This window comes from Rutidosis leptorrhynchoides, chromosome 1 (assembly GCF_046630445.1).
Source record: "Rutidosis leptorrhynchoides isolate AG116_Rl617_1_P2 chromosome 1, CSIRO_AGI_Rlap_v1, whole genome shotgun sequence".
NCBI lineage: Eukaryota > Viridiplantae > Streptophyta > Magnoliopsida > Asterales > Asteraceae > Rutidosis > Rutidosis leptorrhynchoides.
Window position 1 is genome coordinate 689909567 of NC_092333.1, and position 22447 is coordinate 689932013.

Below are 22447 nucleotides of genomic sequence, written 5' to 3' on the forward strand. Positions count from 1 at the left end.
CCCAAATCCTTTCAGCCCTATACCGGGTTCCGTCTTCCCGAATATTAAGATGCTTCTCCGATCCTTTGGGTATTTCATCCTTTAAATTTCCCTCTTTTAAAACTCCTTGTTGCGCCTCCTTTATTTGAGTAGTAATGTTATTATGAATCATTATATTCATAGATTTTACTCGAATGTGTTCTCTGTCCTTCCTGCTCAAGGCATCGGCTACCACATTTGCCTTCCCCGGGTGGTAACGAATCTCAAAGTCGTAATCATTCAATAATTCAATCCACCTACGCTGCCTCATATTCAGTTGTTTCTGATTAAATATGTGTTGAAGACTTTTGTGGTCGGTATATATAATACTTTTGACCCCATATAAGTAGTGCCTCCAAGTCTTTAATGCAAAAACAACCGCGCCTAATTCCAAATCATGCGTCGTATAATTTTGTTCGTGAATCTTCAATTGTCTAGACGCATAAGCAATCACCTTCGTTCATTGCATTAATACACAACCGAGACCTTGCTTTGATGCATCACAATAAATCACAAAATCATCATTCCCTTCAGGCAATGACAATATAGGTGCCGTAGTTAGCTTTTTCTTCAATAACTGAAACGCTTTCTCTTGTTCATCATTCCATTCAAATTTCTTCCCTTTATGCGTTAATGCAGTCAAGGGTTTTGCTATTCTGGAAAAGTCTTGGATGAACCTTCTGTAGTAACCAGCTAGTCCTAAAAACTGGCGTATGTGTTTTGGAGTTTTCGGGGTTTCCCACTTTTCAACAGTTTCTATCTTTGCCGGATCCACCTTAATACCTTCTTTGTTCACTATGTGACCGAGGAATTGAACTTCTTCCAACCAAAATGCACACTTTGAAAACTTAGCGTACAATTCTTCCTTCCTCAATACTTCTAACACCTTTCTCAAATGTTCACCGTGTTCTTGGTCATTCTTTGAGTAAATAAGTATGTCATCAATGAAAACAATGACAAACTTGTCAAGGTATGGTCCACACACTCGGTTCATAAGGTCCATGAACACAGCTGGTGCATTAGTTAAACCAAACGGCATGACCATAAACTCGTAATGACCGTAACGTGTTCTGAAAGCAGTCTTTGGAATATCATCTTCTTTCACCCGCATTTGATGATACCCGGAACGTAAGTCAATCTTTGAATAAACAGACGAGCCTTGTAGTTGATCAAATAAGTCATCGATTCTCGGTAGTGGGTAGCGGTTCTTGATGGTAAGTTTGTTCAACTCTCGGTAGTCGATACACAACCTGAATGTACCATCTTTCTTCTTGACAAACAAAACAGGAGCTCCCCACGGTGATGTGCTTGGTCGAATGAAACCACGCTCTAAAAGTTCTTGTAATTGGCTTTGTAGTTCTTTCATCTCACTGGGTGCGAGTCTGTAAGGAGCACGAGCTATTGGTGCAGCTCCTGGTACAAGATCTATTTGAAATTCAACGGATCGATGTGGGGGTAATCCCGGTAATTCTTTCGGAAATACATCAGGAAATTCTTTTGCGACGGGAACATCATTGATGCTCTTTTCTTCAGTTTGTACTTTCTCGACGTGTGCTAGAACAGCATAGCAACCTTTTCTTATTAGTTTTTGTGCCTTCAAATTACTAATAAGATGTAGCTTCGTGTTGCCCTTTTCTCCGTACACCATTAAGGGTTTTCCTTTTTCTCGTATAATGCGAATTGCATTTTTGTAACAAACGATCTCCGCTTTCACTTCTTTCAACCAGTCCATACCGATTATCACATCAAAACTCCCTAACTCTACTGGTATCAAATCAATCTTAAATGTTTCGCTAACCAGTTTAATTTCTCGATTCCGACATATATTATCTGCTGAAATTAATTTACCATTTGCTAATTCGAGTAAAAATTTACTATCCAAATGCGTCAATGGACAACTTAATTTAGCACAAAAATCTCTACTCATATAGCTTCTATCCGCACCCGAATCAAATAAAACGTAAGCAGATTTATTGTCAATAAGAAACGTACCCGTAACAAGCTCCTGGTCTTCCTGTGCCTCTGCCGCATTAATATTGAAAACTCTTTCGCGGCCTTGTCCATTCGTGTTCTCCTGGTTCGGGCAATTTCTAATAATGTGGCCCGGTTTTCCACATTTATAACAAACTACATTTGCATAACTTGCTCCGACACTACTTGCTCCGCCATTACTCGTTCCTACACCATTTGTTCCTTTCGTTCTATTAACCCCTGGTCTGTAAACCTCACACTTCGCCGCGCTATGACCATTTCTTTTATACTTGTTGCAAAATTTGGTGCAGAACCCCGAGTGATTCTTTTCACACCTTTGGCATAGCTGCTTCTGATTGTTGTTGTTGTTGCGGTTATTATTGTTGTTGGGATGATTGTTGTAGTTGCTGTTTTTGTTGTTGTTGTTGTTGTTGTTGGGCCGTTTGTTGTAGTTGCGATTGATGTTGCGATTGTTGGGATAATTGTTGCGATTATTGTTGTAATTGCTGTTGTTGTTGTATTGGTGATTCTTATCACCGTTTTCCTCCCACTTTCTTTTGACTTGCTTCACATTGGCCTCTTCAGCAGTCTATTCTTTAATTCTTTCTTCAATCTGGTTCACTAGTTTGTGAGCCATTCTACATGCCTGTTGTATGGAGGCGGGCTCGTGTGAACTTATATCTTCTTGGATTCTTTCCGGTAATCCTTTCACAAACGCGTCGATCTTCTCTTCCTCATCTTCGAATGCTCCCGGACACAATAGGCACAATTCTGTGAATCGTCTTTCGTACGTGGTAATATCAAATCCTTGGGTTCGTAACCCTCTAAGTTCTGTCTTGAGCTTATTGACCTCGGTTCTGGGACGGTACTTCTCGTTCATCAAGTGCTTGAATGCTGACCACGGTAGTGCGTACGCATCGTCTTGTCCCACTTGCTCTAGATAGGTATTCCACCATGTTAACGCAGAACCTGTGAAGGTATGCGTAGCGTACTTTACTTTGTCCTCTTCAGTACACTTACTTATGGCAAATACCGATTCGACCTTCTCAGTCCACCGTTTCAATCCGATCGGTCCTTCGGTTCCATCAAATTCCAAAGGTTTGCAGGCAGTGAATTCTTTGTAGGTGCATCCTACACGATTTCCTGTACTGCTAGATCCAAGGTTATTGTTGGTATGTAGCGCAGCCTGTACTGCGGCTATGTTTGAAGCTAGAAAAGTACGGAATTCCTCTTCATTCATATTCACGGTGTGTCGAGTAGTCGGTGCCATTTCCTTCAAAATAGTTAAATGGAACAAGTTAATCATACAGAATATTAAGAGTAGTTAATAGTATTTCGTAGCATAATATGAACTCATTTATAAAAGCTTTTTCTTCATATTAGCGTTTTATAAGTTTAAATTCGGGTAGTACCTACCCGTTAAGTTCATACTTAGTAGCTAATATACAATTCAACTACTACAATTCTATATGAAAAACTGATTATAATAATATTTTGCGTTCAAACTTTTACACAATATTTTACAAACTTACAATACCACTTATTTTACATATAGCATGAAATATAGCACACAATAAATTTGATACAAGATGGTTGTGAAGATAATTCTAGCTAGTACACAAGTCGTTCAGCAAAGGCAATAAAGACACGTAATTCATACGTCCAAAAACAAGTCATGCATTCTGGTTTTACTAGGACTACTTCCCATCCTTGGTCTTGTGGAACATAACCGTTATGGCCGTTGATAAGACAGCGTGTTGTAACGTCGTCAAAGGGACGAGGGTTACGTAATGTCCAACAGTCCCGTAACAATCTAAAAACCTCATTTCTTACCCCAATTACCGACTCCGTCACTTGTGGGAACGTTTTGTTTAATAGTTGTAGCCCGATGTTCTTGTTCTCACTTTGGTGAGAAGCGAACATTACTAATCCGTAAGCATAACATGCTTCTTTATGTTGCATGTTAGCCGCTTTTTCTAAATCACGAAGTCCAATATTCGGATATATTGAGTCAAAATAATTTCTTAACCCATTGCGTAAAATAGCATTTGGGTTCCCCGCAATATATGCGTCAAAGTAAACACATCGTAACTTATGGATTTCCCAATGTGATATCCCCCATCTTCCGAACGAAAGCCTTTTATAAACCAAGGCATTCTTGGAACATTCTTCGAATGTCTTACAAACTGATCTCGCCTTAAATAGTTGTGCCGAAGAATTCTGACCGACTCTAGACAAGATTTCATCAATCATGTCTCCGGGTAGGTCTCTTAAAATATTGGGTTGTCTATCCATTTTGTGTTTTTATACTGTAAAATAGACAAGAGTTAGATTCATAAAAAAAAAATACTTATTAATACCAGCAATTTTTACATATATCATAAAGCATAAGCACACTATATTACATATATTACACCACACGAATACAACTATCTTATTCCGACTCGCTTGTTTCTTCTTCTTCGGTTTTGGTTCGTTTTGCCAAGTTTCTAGGGATATATGATGTTCCCCTAATACGAGCCGTCGTGATCCACATTGGTTTAGAAAAACCTGGTGGTTTAGAGGTTCCCGGGTCATTGTTACAACTTAAGGACTTCGGGGGTTGACGATACATATAAAGTTCATCGGGGTTGGAATTAGATTTCTCTATTTTTATGCCCTTTCCCTTATTATTTTCTTTTGCCTTTTTAAATTCAGTTGGGGTAATTTCTATAACATCATCGGAATTCTCGTCGGAATCCGATTCATCGGAGAATTGGTAATCCTCCCAATATTTTGCTTCCTTGGCGGAAACACCATTGACCATAATTAACCTTGGTCGGTTGGTTGAGGATTTTCTTTTACTTAACCGTTTTATTATTTCCCCCACCGGTTCTATTTCTTCTTCCGGTTCCGATTCTTCCTCCGGTTCCGACTCTTCTTCCGGTTCCGACTCTTCTTCCGGTTCCTCTTCGGGAACTTGTGAATCAGTCCACGAATCATTCCAATTTACATTTGACTCTTCATTATTATTAGGTGAGTCAATGGGACTTGTTCTAGAGGTAGACATCTATCACATAATATCAAATGCGTTAAGAGATTAATATATCACATAATATTCACATGTTAAAAATATATAGTTTCCAACAAAATTTGTTAAGCAATCATTTTTCAAGTAAACACGGTCGAAGTCCAGACTCACTAATGCATCCTAACAAACTCGATAAGACACACTAATGCAAAATTCTGGTTCTCTAAGACCAACGCTCGGATACCAACTGAAATGTCCCGTTCTTATTGATTAAAAACGTTCCATATTAATTGATTTCGTTGCGAGGTTTTGACCTCTATATGAGACGTTTTTCAAAGTCTGCATTCATTTTTAAAACAAACCATAACCTTTATTTCATAAATAAAGGTTTAAAAAAATTTACGTAGATTATCAAATAATGATAATCTAAAATATCCTGTTTACACACGACCATTACATAATGGTTTACAATACAAATATGTTACATCGAAATCAGTTTCTTGAATGCAGTTTTTACACAATATCATACAAACATGGACTCCAAATCTTGTCCTTATTTTAGTATGCAACAGCGGAAGCTCTTAATATTCACCTGAGAATAAACATGCTTTAAACGTCAACAAAAATGTTGGTGAGTTATAGGTTTAACCTATATATATCAAATCGTAACAATAGACCACAAGATTTCATATTTCAATACACATCCCATACATAGAGATAAAAATCATTCATGGTGAACACCTGGTAACCGACATTAACAAGATGCATATATAAGAATATCCCCATCATTCCGGGACACCCTTCGGATATGATATAAATTTCGAAGTACTAAAGCATCCGGTACTTTGGATGGGGCTTGTTAGGCCCAATAGATCTATCTTTAGGATTCGCGTCAATTAGGGTGTCTGTTCCCTAATTCTTAGATTACCAGACTTAATAAAAAGGGGCATATTCGATTTCAATAATTCAACCATAGAATGTAGTTTCACGTACTTGTGTCTATTTTGTAAATCATTTATAAAACCTGCATGTATTCACATCCCAAAAATATTAGATTTTAAAAGTGGGACTATAACTCACTTTCACAGATTTTTACTTCGTCGGGAAGTAAGACTTGGCCACTGGTTGATTCACGAACCTATAACAATATATACATATATATCAAAGTATGTTCAAAATATATTTACAACACTTTTAATATATTTTGATGTTTTAAGTTTATTAAGTCAGCTGTCCTCGTTAGTAACCTACAACTAGTTGTCCACAGTTAGATGTACAGAAATAAATCGATAAATATTATCTTGAATCAATCCACGACCCAGTGTATACGTATCTCAGTATTGATCACAACTCAAACTATATATATTTTGGAATCAACCTCAACCCTGTATAGCTAACTCCAACATTCACATATAGAGTGTCTATGGTTGTTCCGAAATATATATAGATGTGTCGACATGATAGGTCGAAACATTGTATACGTGTCTATGGTATCTCAAGATTACATAATATACAATACAAGTTGATTAAGTTATGGTTGGAATAGATTTGTTACTAATTTTCACGTAGCTAAAATGAGAAAAATTATCCAATCTTGTTTTACCCATAACTTCTTCATTTTAAATCCGTTTTGAGTGAATCAAATTGCTATGGTTTCATATTGAACTCTATTTTATGAATCTAAACAGAAAAAGTATAGGTTTATAGTCGGAAAAATAAGTTACAAGTCGTTTTTGTAAAGGTAGTCATTTCAGTCGAAAGAACGACGTCTAGATGACCATTTTAGAAAACATACTTCCACTTTGAGTTTAACCATAATTTTTGGATATAGTTTCATGTTCATAATAAAAATCATTTTCTCAGAATAACAACTTTTAAATCAAAGTTTATCATAGTTTTTAATTAACTAACCCAAAACAGCCCGCGGTGTTACTACGACGGCGTAAATCCGGTTTTACGGTGTTTTTCGTGTTTCCAGATTTTAAATCATTAAGTTAGCATATCATATAGATATAGAACATGTGTTTAGTTGATTTTAAAAGTCAAGTTAGAAGGATTAACTTTTGTTTGCGAACAAGTTTAGAATTAACTAAACTATGTTCTAGTGATTACAAGTTTAAACCTTCGAATAAGATAGCTTTATATGTATGAATCGAATGATGTTATGAACATCATTACTACCTTAAGTTCCTTGGATAAACCTACTGGAAAAGAGAAAAATGGATCTAGCTTCAATGGATCCTTGGATGGCTCGAAGTTCTTGAAGCAGAATCATGACACGAAAACAAGTTCAAGTAAGATCATCACTTGAAATAAGATTGTTATAGTTATAGAAATTGAACCAAAGTTTGAATATGATTATTACCTCATATTAGAATGATAACCTACTGTAAGAAACAAAGATTTCTTGAGGTTGGATGATCACCTTACAAGATTGGAAGTGAGCTAGCAAACTTGAAAGTATTCTTGATTTTATGAAACTAGAACTTTTGGAATTTATGAAGAACACTTAGAACTTGAAGATAGAACTTGAGAGAGATCAATTAGATGAATAAAATTGAAGAATGAAAGTGTTTGTAGGTGTTTTTGGTCGTTGGTGTATGGATTAGATATAAAGGATATGTAATTTTGTTTTCATGTAAATAAGTCATGAATGATTACTCATATTTTTGTAATTTTATGAGATATTTCATGCTAGTTGCCAAATGATGGTTCCCACATGTGTTAGGTGACTCACATGGGCTGCTAAGAGCTGATCATTGGAGTGTATATACCAATAGTACATACATCTAAAAGCTGTGTATTGTACGAGTACGAATACGGGTGCATACGAGTAGAATTGTTGATGAAACTGAACGAGGATGTAATTGTAAACATTTTTGTTAAGTAGAAGTATTTTGATAAGTGTATTGAAGTCTTTCAAAAGTGTATAAATACATATTAAAACACTACATGTATATACATTTTAACTGAGTCGTTAAGTCATCGTTAGTCGTTACATGTAAGTGTTGTTTTGAAACCTTTAGGTTAACGATCTTGTTAAATGTTGTTAACCCAATGTTTATAATATCAAATGAGATTTTAAATTATTATATTATTATGATATTATCATGTATGAATATCTCTTAATATGATATATATACATTAAATGTCTTTACAACGATAATCGTTACATATATGTCTCGTTTAAAAATCATTAAGTTAGTAGTCTTGTTTTTACATATGTAGTTCATTGTTAATATACTTAATGATATGTTTACTTATCATAGTATAATGTTAACTATATATATATCCATATATATGTCATCATATAGTTTTTACAAGTTTTAACGTTCGTGAATCACCGGTCAACTTGGGTGGTCAATTGTCTATATGAAACCTATTTCAATTAATCAAGTCTTAACAAGTTTGATTGCTTAACATGTTGGAAACATTTAATCATGTAAATATCAATCTCAATTAATATATATAAACATGGAAAAGTTCGGGTCACTACATCGAGGGACTCAGTACGACTTATCGGAATGAAAATTACAAGACACCTATACACGAGAATATAATATAATATATAATTAATTAATTTAAATTATATATATTATATTAATATTTAAATATGTCGACAAACTAAAAGTTAAACAAATGTGAGCTGGATCAGAGGGCCATGCGATCGCATGGCTATGATGCCCAAAAACCATGCGATCGCATGGAGGGCTGGGACAGGCCAAGTCATATAAGTTCGATCAAATTCTTTGTTTTGTTTGCTCATTCACTCCTCTCTATCTCCGTATATATATTTATTATTATTATTATTATTATTATTATTATTATTATTATTATTATTATTATTATTATTATTATTATTATTATTATTATTATTATTATTATTATTATTAAGATTAATATTATTATTATTAATCTTATTATTATTAGTAGTAGTATTATACATAAAATACAACGACGAGGTTATGAGCGTGTCACTTTCAAAATGGGTTTTCGAGCAGGATAGAGATAAGGAAACTATGGGTTATAGCTATGGAGGTTATGGGTAATATTCATGGGTACTGTTCGCAAGTCAAACCTAGTGTTTATCATCTCTGTTGCGTCTACGTACTTTCCTGCAATATTGAATCACAATATTGATACATGAGCATTCATATCTTATCTTTTATATATTAATAGTGTATACATGTCTAGTGCTCGAGTATATATGTTTAGGCATGCTTGTATGCTAAATTTCATCGTTAAACAGTTTATGATGAATCACGAATTAAATACATATATTACTGATAAAAGGTATATGATATGCATGTTTTTGGAAAGCTGACGAAAAATCAATAACTTTTCATTTAGATATCGAATAGTTTCGATGAACGGATTAAAAGATATGATCAACTGAATTATGATTGACGTTAATTGAAATTGCTTTTGAATCTGCAATTAAGATTTAAACAACTTGTTTACGAGATTGATAAAATGGATTTTTAAATATTACCAGCCGAGTAAATGAAATCTTATATAAGGCACTTCTCGTTTTGTTGAACAATTGTCAAAACTGATTGTTTTATCATATTTCAAAGCCTTATAAAAACTATAGTTTAATTCTACAAGAATTGGGAAACTTTGTGAAATGTTAAAATGTTTCGATTGCCATGATCATTCAACTATTGTATTGAGTCAGATTGACTTTTTGAAATTGACTTTTGATAACTCTTGTATGTCGATCTCGAGCATTAGGATTGTGATACACTATGACCTGACCTAGCTTAATAGACATTTATTGACCAACATATGTTCTCTAGGTTGAGATCTACGGTTAATTGGTATTCCGAGTTTCGGTCAGGTTTCGGTCACTTTTTGGTGAACGACTTTATATGCTGCTAAGATGAGTTTCATTTGCTCTCTTTTTAATTGCTTTTGCAATCTATATTTTTGGGCTGAGAATACATGCACTTTATTTTAAACGCAATGGATACAAGTACATACTAAATTCTACACCGAGTTTGAACCGAAAATCCCTTAGCTTTGGTAACTAGTAACTGCCGGTTATAAGAACTGGTGGGCGCGAGTAGTTGTATATGGATCCATAGGGCTTGATATCCCCATCCGAGCTAGAGCGCTAGCCTTTTAACGGATGTATGCTATTTGAGAAGCGTACACATTGGTTTGCGTGTATTATTAAGATGATTATACAAAGGGTACAAATTATATATACGTTAAGTTTAGTTACCAGAGTGCTCAATCTTGTAGAATATTTTGATAAACGTTTCTGGATGAAACAACTGAAATCTTGTGATCCACCTTTATATACAGATTATGCGCAACATTAAAACTATGAACTCACCAACCTTTGTGTTGACACTTGTTAGCATGTTTATTCTCAGGTTCCCTAGAAGTCTTCCGCTGTTTGCTTATATGTTAGATAAGCTATGTGCATGGAGTCTTACATGGCATATTTTTTCAAGGAAACGTTGCATTCACCAAATCATCACCATGTATCTTATTTTGACTGCATTGTCAACGAAAGTACTATTGTAAACTATTATTTAAGGTGATTGTCTATATGTAGAAATCATCAGCTGTCGAAAACCTTTATTTAAATATTCATTTATGGTGTGCCTTTTCAAAAGAATGCAATGTTTACAAAACGTATCATATAGAGGTCAAATACCTCGCAATGAAATCGATGAATGACGTGTTCGTCCACATGGATTTGGAGCGATCGTCACAGTTGGTATCAGAGCGTTGGTCCTAGCGAACCAGGTCTTGCATGAGTGTGTCTAACTGATAGTTGTTAAGATGCATTAGTAAGTCTGGACTTCGACTGTGTCTGCATGTTAAAAGTTTTGCTTATCATTTCTTGTCGGAAATTACATGCTTATCATTCTTAAGTCTAGACACGTTTTCCTGCATTTATTGCATAAATAGTGTATAGACAAAAATTCATATCTTAGCGTATCTGTTACTGTAAACTTTTCCTGACATCTTCCGAAAATTTCTCCGTGATTTATGGAATTTGGTATTATATATACATATGTAAATTATGTATTGAAGAATACCAAACTAAATTCTATAATCTAATTCATATCAAAAATCATCTCCCTAATTATACAAGATGGATCCCGTATCTAGTTCAAATTCCTTAAACTCTGACAGCTATTTCGATATGGATATTCACCTGAATTCCGAAGATAGTGTAACCGGAATGGATCAACCAATCAGCCATCACCTATTCTGGATGAATTGGGGATGGGTTCGTAGCCTACTTAATCATTGGAGACAAGAAGAAGGTAATCCCTTCCATCCACCACATTCCCCTCTTGGCGAAGAACCTGAAGCACTTACCGGCGAACCTGTTCGAGACACCATTTTCTCTCTCATTTCCAGAGTATCTCGTTACGATAATATACTATCTCAAATTCTGAATCTTATTCATCCGCTCGTCCGAACCAACAATCATCCCGGTGTAATAGAAGAAGTCAACGAGCTTCGCGCTCGGGTAGTGGCTTTAGAGAATATGGTGTGACGACCCGGAAAATTCTGACCAAATTTAAACTTAATCTTTATGTGATCTTGACACGATAAGCAAAGTCTGTAAAGTTGAATCTCTAAATTTTTAGAACAGTTTATATGAAACCATTTGACCTTTGACTATTCCCGACGATTCACGAACAATTATGTGTGTGTGTGTATATATATATATATATATATATATATATATATATATATATATATATATATATATATATATATATATATATATATATATATATATATATATATATATATATATATATAAAGTCCATACATAAGAAATGTTAGATATATTGTAATTAATAAATATTAAAGATTTTACATATTTTGTAATTAGTAAAAATGATAAAATTTATAAATTATATTATATTAAATGTATTACAAGTGGAAACATAAATATTATATTAATAATGTTACAAAAATTTATTAAGAAAATTATATATATGGAAATAATGGTTATTACATGTAAAATGATATATTAATGTTATTATTATTATTATTGTTATTAGAAAATAATACAATTTATTTTATCATTAATAAGTAATATTATATATAACACAATATATATAAAATGTATAATTAATATATGTTATTATATAGTATTACTAATTAAATTCAATTACAAGTTAAAATATAGTTGTATTATCATTACTTTCATTAAAATTAGTACTAGTTATATTATTATAGATAACATATAGATATGAACTTTAATGCATCTAATTTGTTATCTTTACTAAAAATATTATTACTCTCATTACTATTATTAGAATAGATATTTATTATAAATATCAGTGTTACTATAACTAAGTAAAATACATAAATATAAAATTTATACAATGGTTATGTTATAGTGATATTATTGAACTTATTATTGATATCATTATTATTACTCTTATTAATATTATTAATAATATTGTTATTATTAATATTAGTAATATTATCATTATTATTATGGTTAATGGAAATTAATACCATCTATTAGTATAATCACTAATAACTATAATTACTAATGTTTTTATTATATCATTATGATTTATTTTATTTTTACTAGTAATATGATAATTAATATAATTATTAATTATATATATAAATTATATAAAAAAATTCAAAAGTACGAATCTGTGACTTTTGTATCTGCTTTATAAAGTTTGTTTCCTTCTAATTGGAATTATCGAACTACATTATTGCTATAATGTGTTTTCAGTACTCAATCAAAACTGATAGGTATATTTTTTTTCTTTTTTCTTCTTCACATCCCCTGTGACTTCACTTTTTTAGCCAAAGTTTAATTTTGAACTTAAACTCGAAATCTAAAAATACAGGAACGTCCTAATTCATTGCTTAAAACTTTCTTCAAAGTTACAAAAACTAATTCGAAGTAACGATCAAGAATTTGAAGGTCAAAGTTTTATTTTCAAAAAGTCAACATATGTTCTTCAACAAAATTCGAATTTCCTGTTGTGTTTTAAGGCAAATTGACAATTCATAAACTTTCTGAGATTAATTTAAAACATGTCTCGTGATATAAATTTTGTCCAAATTGTCCTTAATTGCAAAAATCATATTTATTTTTTTTTCCACAGCGACGAGCAATAGGGGGTTCATACTCCTTATATTTTTTATTTTTTATTTTTTTTCTTCAATTTATTTAATCAATTATTAATGGTTTTAAAAACGTTTTAAAGTCTAAGATCATCCAGTAAATTGATTATGAAGTATGAGTGATCATGGTTGAATTAATTAAGATGTAGAAGAAGAAGATGAATTAGAAATTAAGGAATACATGTTAAATATAAATGGGTCTGTAATAATTCAGAAAAAGGGCTACAGCCCAGATGGTTTCTTGTGATGACGATTATACGAGAGGTCTCAGGTTCGATCCCAGGCAGTGGCTATTTTTTTTTAAAAAAAAACCTAATTTATTGAGGTATAACTATGTTTATCATTATTATTTCTTATAATTATTACTTTTATTATTATTGTGGTTAGTATTATGTTAACTATTATGAATACCTTTAATATAATTAAAATTATTACCCTTATTGTTATTATTAGTATTATCATTAGTTAATATAATTATTAATACCATTATTATTATTATGATTACTATTAGTATTATTATTAGAATTAAAATTATAGGATCTATTATTCAAAACTATCACTAATATTAAAATTATTAATAATGAAATTTATACTATTATCATTATTATTTTTACTAGAATTATCATAGACTTATTATAACTACTGATTTAATAAACAAATGATATATATATGTAAAGATATAATTAAAAGACATAACTTAATCATATAAAATTTCTATGTATTTTAATATGCAAAAATAAATACATTTAATAATAAAGAATATACATAGGTTATTAACACAAAAGTTATATCATTAACAATAAAATATATACTTGTTCGATTATGAAAAATGTGTGTTAATAAATATACAAATGATATAAGTTCGTGAATCCGAGGCCACCCCTGCATTGTTCAGTTGTTTAATGTCGTTATATGTATTTTTACTACAAAATACATTAGGTGAGTTTCATTACTCCTTTTTTAAATGCTTTTGCAATATATATTTTTGGGACTGAGAATACATGCGCTTTTATAAATGATTTACAAAATAGACACAAGTACGTGAAACTACAGTCTATGGTTGAATTATCGAAATCGAATATGCCCCTTTTTATTAAGTCTGGTAATCTAAGAATTAGGGAACAGACACCCTAATTGAAGCGAATCCTAAAGATAGATCTATTGGGCCTAACAAACCCCATCCAAAGTACCGGATGCTTTAGTACTTCGAAATTTATATCATATCCGAAGGGTGTCCCGGAATGATGGGGATATTCTTATATATGCATCTTGTTAATGTCGGTTACCAGGTATTCAATCCATATGAATGATTTTTGTCTCTATGCATGGGACGTATGTTTATGAGAAATATGAAATCTTGTGGTCTAATAAAATTATGAAATGATTATTTATGATAAACTAATGAACTCACCAACCTTTTGGTTGACACTTGAAAGCATGTTTATTCTCAGGTACGAAAGAAATCTTCTGCTATGCATTTGCTCATTTTAGAAATATTACTTGGAGTCATTCATGGCATATTTCAAAAAACGTTGCATTCGAGTCGTTGAGTTCATCAAGATTATTATTAAGTCAATTATAGTTGGATATATTAGGAAATGGTATGCCTGCCGTCAACTTTTGATGTAATGAAAGATTGACTTTTCAAAAACGAATGTAATGTTTGTAAAATGTATCATATAGAGGTCAAGTACCTCGCGATGAAATCAACTGTTGTGAATCGTTTATAATCGATATGGACTTCGTCCGGATAGATTAGGACGGGTCTCTACATATGGTGCAAAGGTTACAAGCACCAGCAGCATCATCGGCATCATCAGTACCACTAACAACAACACCAACAATACTATTACCACCACCACCAACAACCGCACTGCAAACCTCAACTTCACAATCTGTCCCACGAGCATCAACGTCATACGCCCTATAGATACCAAGGAATATCAACAATAACAAACGATGAAGTATTGATTCATAACTTTATCGAAGAAATATTCTGCAGAGAATATGTAGTTTCTAAAAGTTTTAGAGATTATATATTGTAAATTAGTAGTGGGCGGATAGAAATAATAAAGTGAAACCCTGACAGGAATAGTGCGTGATTTACAAGCTAGACTTGTTATACAAGCAGCATCAACAGTACCGTCAGCATTACCAGCACGTCAGTACTATCAGTATCGTCAGCACTAGCAGCACCTATAACATTATGATTTCCACCAGTTCCATAATCACCAACATCATCACAAATCAACAACGCATATATTGTATCAACGAGTTATGAAGTATTAACTCATTTCCTCTGAAGAAATTATATGTATATTTTATATATATATGTGAAATTTGAAATCAAAATAAATCTTTTCGTACTAAGCTATTAAGTATGAATTGAAAAAGGGGTAAATATTACTCGGTTAATTCATATTACTAATATGCTATAATGTACATCTTTCGTTAACGACTTAACCCTCGTTAACTACAATCTCTGTTTCAACTCAATAAATCCCATTTCCTAATAAACCAAGTGTATTATTCAATTACATAATTGATTTTACATTTTTCATTTTCGATATACTCAAAACTTTCCAGAAAACATCATATGTGCCTTGAAAATAATGAAGTATTGATTTCATTAGCAAAATACTCCGCAAAGATTATGTAATCTTTAATATTTTAAAGATTAATCATTTCTAAGTCAAGCCTAAAATCAAATGAGCTTAATATGATATTAACTCATTAAATCTGTATTACATCTGAAGAAAATATACATACATATATTTTCATGAAGACGGTAATAAAAATTCTTTTGTACAAAGTATTAATTGTGAAATCTTTAACGGGTAGGTAATACTCGGGAAATATATAAGTTCACAATTAATATGTTACACTGTACATTCTTCAACTTTGATTCAAAAATTATTAACAATGCTCATAACGATATACAAACATTTTCATACAAATTCAATTACATCTTCTGATATTGACGGATCAGAATCCAAGTCATAACTCTGAACAGGTGACATCATTGTTAGATCTCTACATCTCTCAAATCTATACTTTTGAAAGGACTCGTCCTAATCCATCCGGATGAAGTCCGTGTTGATTACAAACGATTCACAATAGTTGATTACATCGCGAGGTACTTGACCTCTATATGATACATTTTACAAACATTGCATTCGTTTTTAAAAGATAAACTTTCATTTACATCGACAGTTAACAGCATGCATACCATTTTATAATATATCCATCTATAATTGACTTAATAATAATCTTGATGAACTCAACGACTTGAATGCAACGTCTTTTGAAATATGTAAAGAATGACTCCAAGTAATATCTCTAAAATGAGCAAATGCATAGCGAAAGATTTCTTTCGTACCTGAGAATAAACATGCTTTAAAGTGTCAACCAAAAGGTTGGTGAGTTCATTAGTTTAACATAAATAATCATTTCCATCATTTTAATAGACCACAAGATTTCATATTTTCATTTCTCATAATCATACGTCCCATGCATAGAGACAAAAATTTCATTCATATGGTGAACACCTGGTAACAGACATTCACAATATGTATATAAGAATATCCCCATCATTCTGGGATCCTCCTTCGGACATGATATAAATTTCGAAGTACTAAAGCATCCGGTACTTTGGATGGGGCTTGTTGGGCCCGATAGATCTATCTTTAGGATTCGCGTCAATTAGGGTGTCTGTTCCCTAATTCTTAGATTACCAGACTAAAAAGGGGCATATTCAGTTTCGATCATTCAACCATAGAACGTAATTTCGATTACTTGTGTCTCTTTCGTAAAACAGTTATAAAAGTTGCGCATATATTCTCAGCCCAAAAATATAAAGGGTAAAAAGGCAAATGAAAGTCACCATAATGTATTTTGTAGTAAAAATACATATGACGACATTGAACAATCCAGGGTTGGCCTCGGATTCACGAACATAAATCATTCGTATATATATTAAAACATATTTTGGAAATCACATAGTTTCACTTATTAGTTACATAATATTTATATATATATTTGTGGTTATTTAGAATTTATTCTAATCTTCATTAAAATATATTCTTTATTTATGTATATCATATCTTAACTTATGTTGTATTTATTATATATATATATATATATATATATATATATATATATATATATATATATATATATATATATATATATATATATATATATATATATATATATATATATATATCATTATAATAATTAATATCTATACTTTTAGTTATGTTAATATTTATATATATATCTTTAAATACACATTTAGTATTATATTTAAAAATCAACATTTTATGAGTATTTCAAATGTTAGCCAGTTTGATATGTTATTATATGCGATGTTGTTTTACTTATAGTATATGTAATAAGCATCTTTTATAAAACTAGTATTTATTTGTTTTTAATAAAAAAAATAGTTCTTAGAATCATAAGTTACTACTAATAACAACTTTATTAATAATGAAAATACTAATAATATCAATAACTTTGTCAATGACGATACTTAGTTAAATAATAATAATAATAATAATAATAATAATAATAATAATAATAATAATAATAATAATAATAATAATAATAATAATAATAATAATAATAATAATAACAATAACAATAATAATAATAATAATACTAGTGGTTACAAAACTGATACTAGTACTAATATTAACGAAAATAATAGTAATTTGTACCATTTTTATGATAATAACAATAATAACAATCCTATTATGTTAGTATCAATAGTCATCCTACTTAATACTATTAAAGATAATAATATTAGTAATAATATCAATAATGATAATACTAGTAGCTTTATATGATAATGCTAGTAATAATAATATTATAAGTTATATTAATGATAATACTAAGCATATAACTAATAATGATAACTAGCATAATAACAATAATTATTAATAATTCAAGTAATAATAATAACAATAAATAATAATAATAACATTACTAATAATAATAATAATAAATAAATAAAAAAATGATAGTAATTATAAAAGATTCACAACTTTTGAAGAAACGGTTAAAAAAAATTTAGCCGCTGCCCGGGCTCGAACCCTCGACCTCTCGCTCACCCGCTAACCCATTTAACCATTCCTCTAGTCCTGTCTTTCTGTTGTACTACTCCGTTGTAATTTATATAAACCGTATCTTAATTGTTTCCTGTTCTTCATCCCCTTTCCTCAACAAAATCAATCAAATAAAGTCTCAAACTAATATATCGAAATTATAACTTCAATTAGGACTTGTAAACATTAATAAGATCATAAGTGTGATCTTAAAATGAAGAAAAAAAACGAAAAAGGAACAGCATAGCTGCGATGCTGCTGTCGCTGTTGTATAACACAAAAAAAATTTGTTTTCCCTTTTTAGAACGTTTTAGATTGAGGTTATAACACAAATTGTTTTTAAAATCACTCCTATAAACTATAGGAAGCATCAGTTTAACTCAAATTACAACAGATATCTCGAATTTAATCAAAGAACATTTGTTTGACTTTTAACTTCTAAACTTTGACTCTCAAATTCGATTTTGATTTAGAGAATTACGAACTGAAACTTTGCAGATACATTCACTAGATGATTCCTAACGTAATTGCATTTCTAGATTTTGAAATTGAATCGAAATCGAGTTTTTGATAAAAATGGAAGTGAAATCGAGATATCGAGCAGGGAGAAAAAATTATACATGTTTCTGTAACGACCTGGATTTTTCCGATCGTTTTACACTTATAAGATTAATATTTACATAAATTAAACCTTACCAACATGATAAGCAATCTAAATTTTTGAGATTCATGTTTTTGAAAAGAGTTTTACACAACGTTTGACCGTCCAATTTGACCGATGATATCACGAACTATATAACATACGATAATTATACGTTTGTGTATATATATGTATTTATATATATTCAACATGATTTAAGAATGTTTTAACATCCCATTGTGTATTAATAACAATGAGTTATAAGTATATTTTGAAACTACTAACTTAAGTTTTCAAAATGATAACTATACGTAACGTTTTTCGAAATAAATACTTATAACCTATAATATTTATACATGCATTGTATAGATATGTATTTTATCACTTTTAAAGGGCTTACATACATAAAACAATATAAGTATATTTACAAAAGATAGCTATATTTGAATCCTCGTTCCGTTTTCTCAAAGATTTCTATACGTACACCTAGGGTATAGGTACCCGTATCATACCCATCTTCTAGATGTATTTACTATTGGTATATACACATCAAATCAACCTTTTTAATCAGCCATGTTATTGCCTTATGTATAAGGTAATTGGAATTTGGAAGTTTGTTGACTAATTTCACAAGATTACAACATAAAAATTTGTCCTTGTTTTTACCATTCATGTTTTTAAAGGCTCTCCATCATTTCATTTTTAGCTCATCATCTCACTTCCAAATTACTCTCTAAAAACACCTACTTACATGTCATAAGGAACCCATAACCATTCAGCTAGTATCCATGAAGATCTAGCCATAAAAACAACACTTAAATACCATAAGAAAATCCTTCCAAAAACACTTCAAAAATCCTTCCAAATTTACAAGTTTACTTCCAACCTTTTGATCCAACTCCACCACTCTTTTGGTTCTAGGATTTTACTCATCTTTTACAGCAATCTTGTCCAAGTAACTTGAGGTAGTAACCTTGTTCATAATTTTATTCGATTCATATTTATATAGCTATCTTATTTTGTGATATGAAATTTTAACAACAAGAACATAGTTTGAATGATTTCAAATTTGTTCGCAAACTAAATAGATCCTTCTAACTTAACTTTTAAAATACTTCAAGACTTGTAATATATCATAATGATATGCTAATTTAACAAGATACAACTTGTTTTTACAAAGAACACCTTAAAACTGAATCTATGTCGTCGGAGTGTAACCGGAGGCTGTTTTGGGTTGGATAATTAAAAACCATCTTGAACTTTGAATTAGAAGTTCATGTTATGGAAAAATGATATTTCTTATGAATATGTTAACACATAAAAATTTCATGGTTTAATTCAAAGTATAAGTATTTTTAGAAAAATGACCATTAAATGTTGTTTTTATGACAAAAATGATTACTTTCATAAGATTCACCTAGAGTTTGGACTATAACCTGTGATTCCGAATGTAAACCAAGGTATTTACAGTTCATATTCTTAAAATTTGACTCGATCCAAGGAAGTGGCAAGTTGAATCAACAAAAACGGAGTTGTAACGAAGAAACTACGACTAAAATAAGATCGGGTATCCAAAGCTTGTTTAACAACGAAAATAATTGGAGAAAAATTAAATAAATCATATCTTTCCTAATTAATATGATATTTCATATATATTTACTCATGATTTAATTTTATATATTTCAGGACCACCCGTAAACAACACGAGAAGATTAATCATAAGACCTCATGTACGTACGCAACACGTCATTTGACAACACGGTACTTTATGTACGCAACACGTCATTTGACAACACGGTACCGTGGGTCAAGATTAATTCCGATCAACATGAATACGATGGGGTCTTTATTTTTATTTTTTAGCAACTAATTGTGGACTACTAACATCGGACTGCTAACTACGGACTAAGAAATTATTAAAAGTATTAAAAGTATATATATGAAACGTTTATTTCTTAAAAAGAAAATATGTTGATATATCATATATATGGTTAGGTTCGTGATATCTATCGGAGACCAAGTCGAGTTAAATACCTTCAAGGAAAAGGTGAGTATATAGTCCCACTTTTAAACTCTAAATATTTTGGGATGAGAATACATGCATTTTATGATTTACGTTATGGACACAAGTGATTAAAAATATATATTCTACGTTGAGTTGTACCACTGGCATACTTCCCTGTAACTTGGTAACTACTATTTACATGAGGTATTGTAAACACGAATCCTGTTGATAGATCTATCGGGCCTGACAACCCCAACCGGACTGGACGACCAGTATTCAACGGTTGCATAGTACTTCGTTTCGGTGACTACACTTGGTACGGTGTAGTAAGATTTCATAATAAAGGGAATATGCGATGTTGATTAAATGTTAAGTATGGTTATCAAGTGCTCAACAACTTAGAATATTTTTATTGAAACGTTTATATATGAAATCTTGTGGTCTATATTTATAACGCTGCCGGCATTAAACCTATATCTCACCAACTTTATGTTGACGTTTTAAGCATGTTTATTCTCAGGTGATAACTAAAAGCTTCCGCTGCAACATGTTGAATTTAAGCAAGATCTTGAGTATGCATATTTGTGTCAAAAATAAAACTGCATATCGGAGGATTTGTAATGTAAAATATGTTGGAGGTCGTATTGTTATTATCACATGTAAAGTTTGTAAGTCTAAGATTATCGCTAAACGATAATCATTATTAAGTTGTTTAAACCTTGTATTTGTAATAAAAGCTATGGTTTGTATTGTAAAAACAAATGCAGTTTTTGAAAAATGTCGCATATAGAGGTCAATACCTCGCGATGAAATCATATGTTATTGTATTCGTCCTTATGGTTAAGGTCGGGTCGTTTCATGTGGTATCAGAGCGTTGGTCTTAGAGAACCAGAAAATTTGCATTAGTGTGTCTTATCGAGTTTGTTAGGATGCATTAGTGAGTCTGGACTTTGACCGTGTTTGATTTTGAAAAAAATATTGCTTATCATTGATGGTTAAAAATTAATATGTAAATATTATGTAGTATTAACGTGCTAGTTGTTATGTGATAGATGTCTGGCTTAGAACTTATTATCACATTCAGCGACTCCGAACCAGACTCTTCAGATGGTGTTCCAGTCATTAATCTATCCGAAGATGAAAACGACACCTTTGGGGAAGACTCACAAGTTCCAGATGAATCAATTGAAGAGGAACTGGAAAGTGATCCTGAGGAGGAAGAAATACAGGAAATTACGAAAGACAAGTTCGAACGAGGAAAGAAACGAAAGGCTACTGAAATGGAAAATCTAAATTTCGAGTCTAGAGAGGATGTTGTGGAACCAACTCCACCAGATACTTCCACACCTATTCCCGCTATTCCTATTAGTTCTATCCCGACATCCAGTTGTTCGGTTCCTCAGCCAAAACGCAGGGAGACAACCAGGATAACCTTTAAGCAATTTCTTTGAACACAAACGCTTTGGGTTAAATGATGCGCTGTTGTTTTAAACCATGGGATCATATAATGTTGTGTATAATATTACTAGTGTGGTTTGCTTAATGTTTGATGTAAGATAAGCATA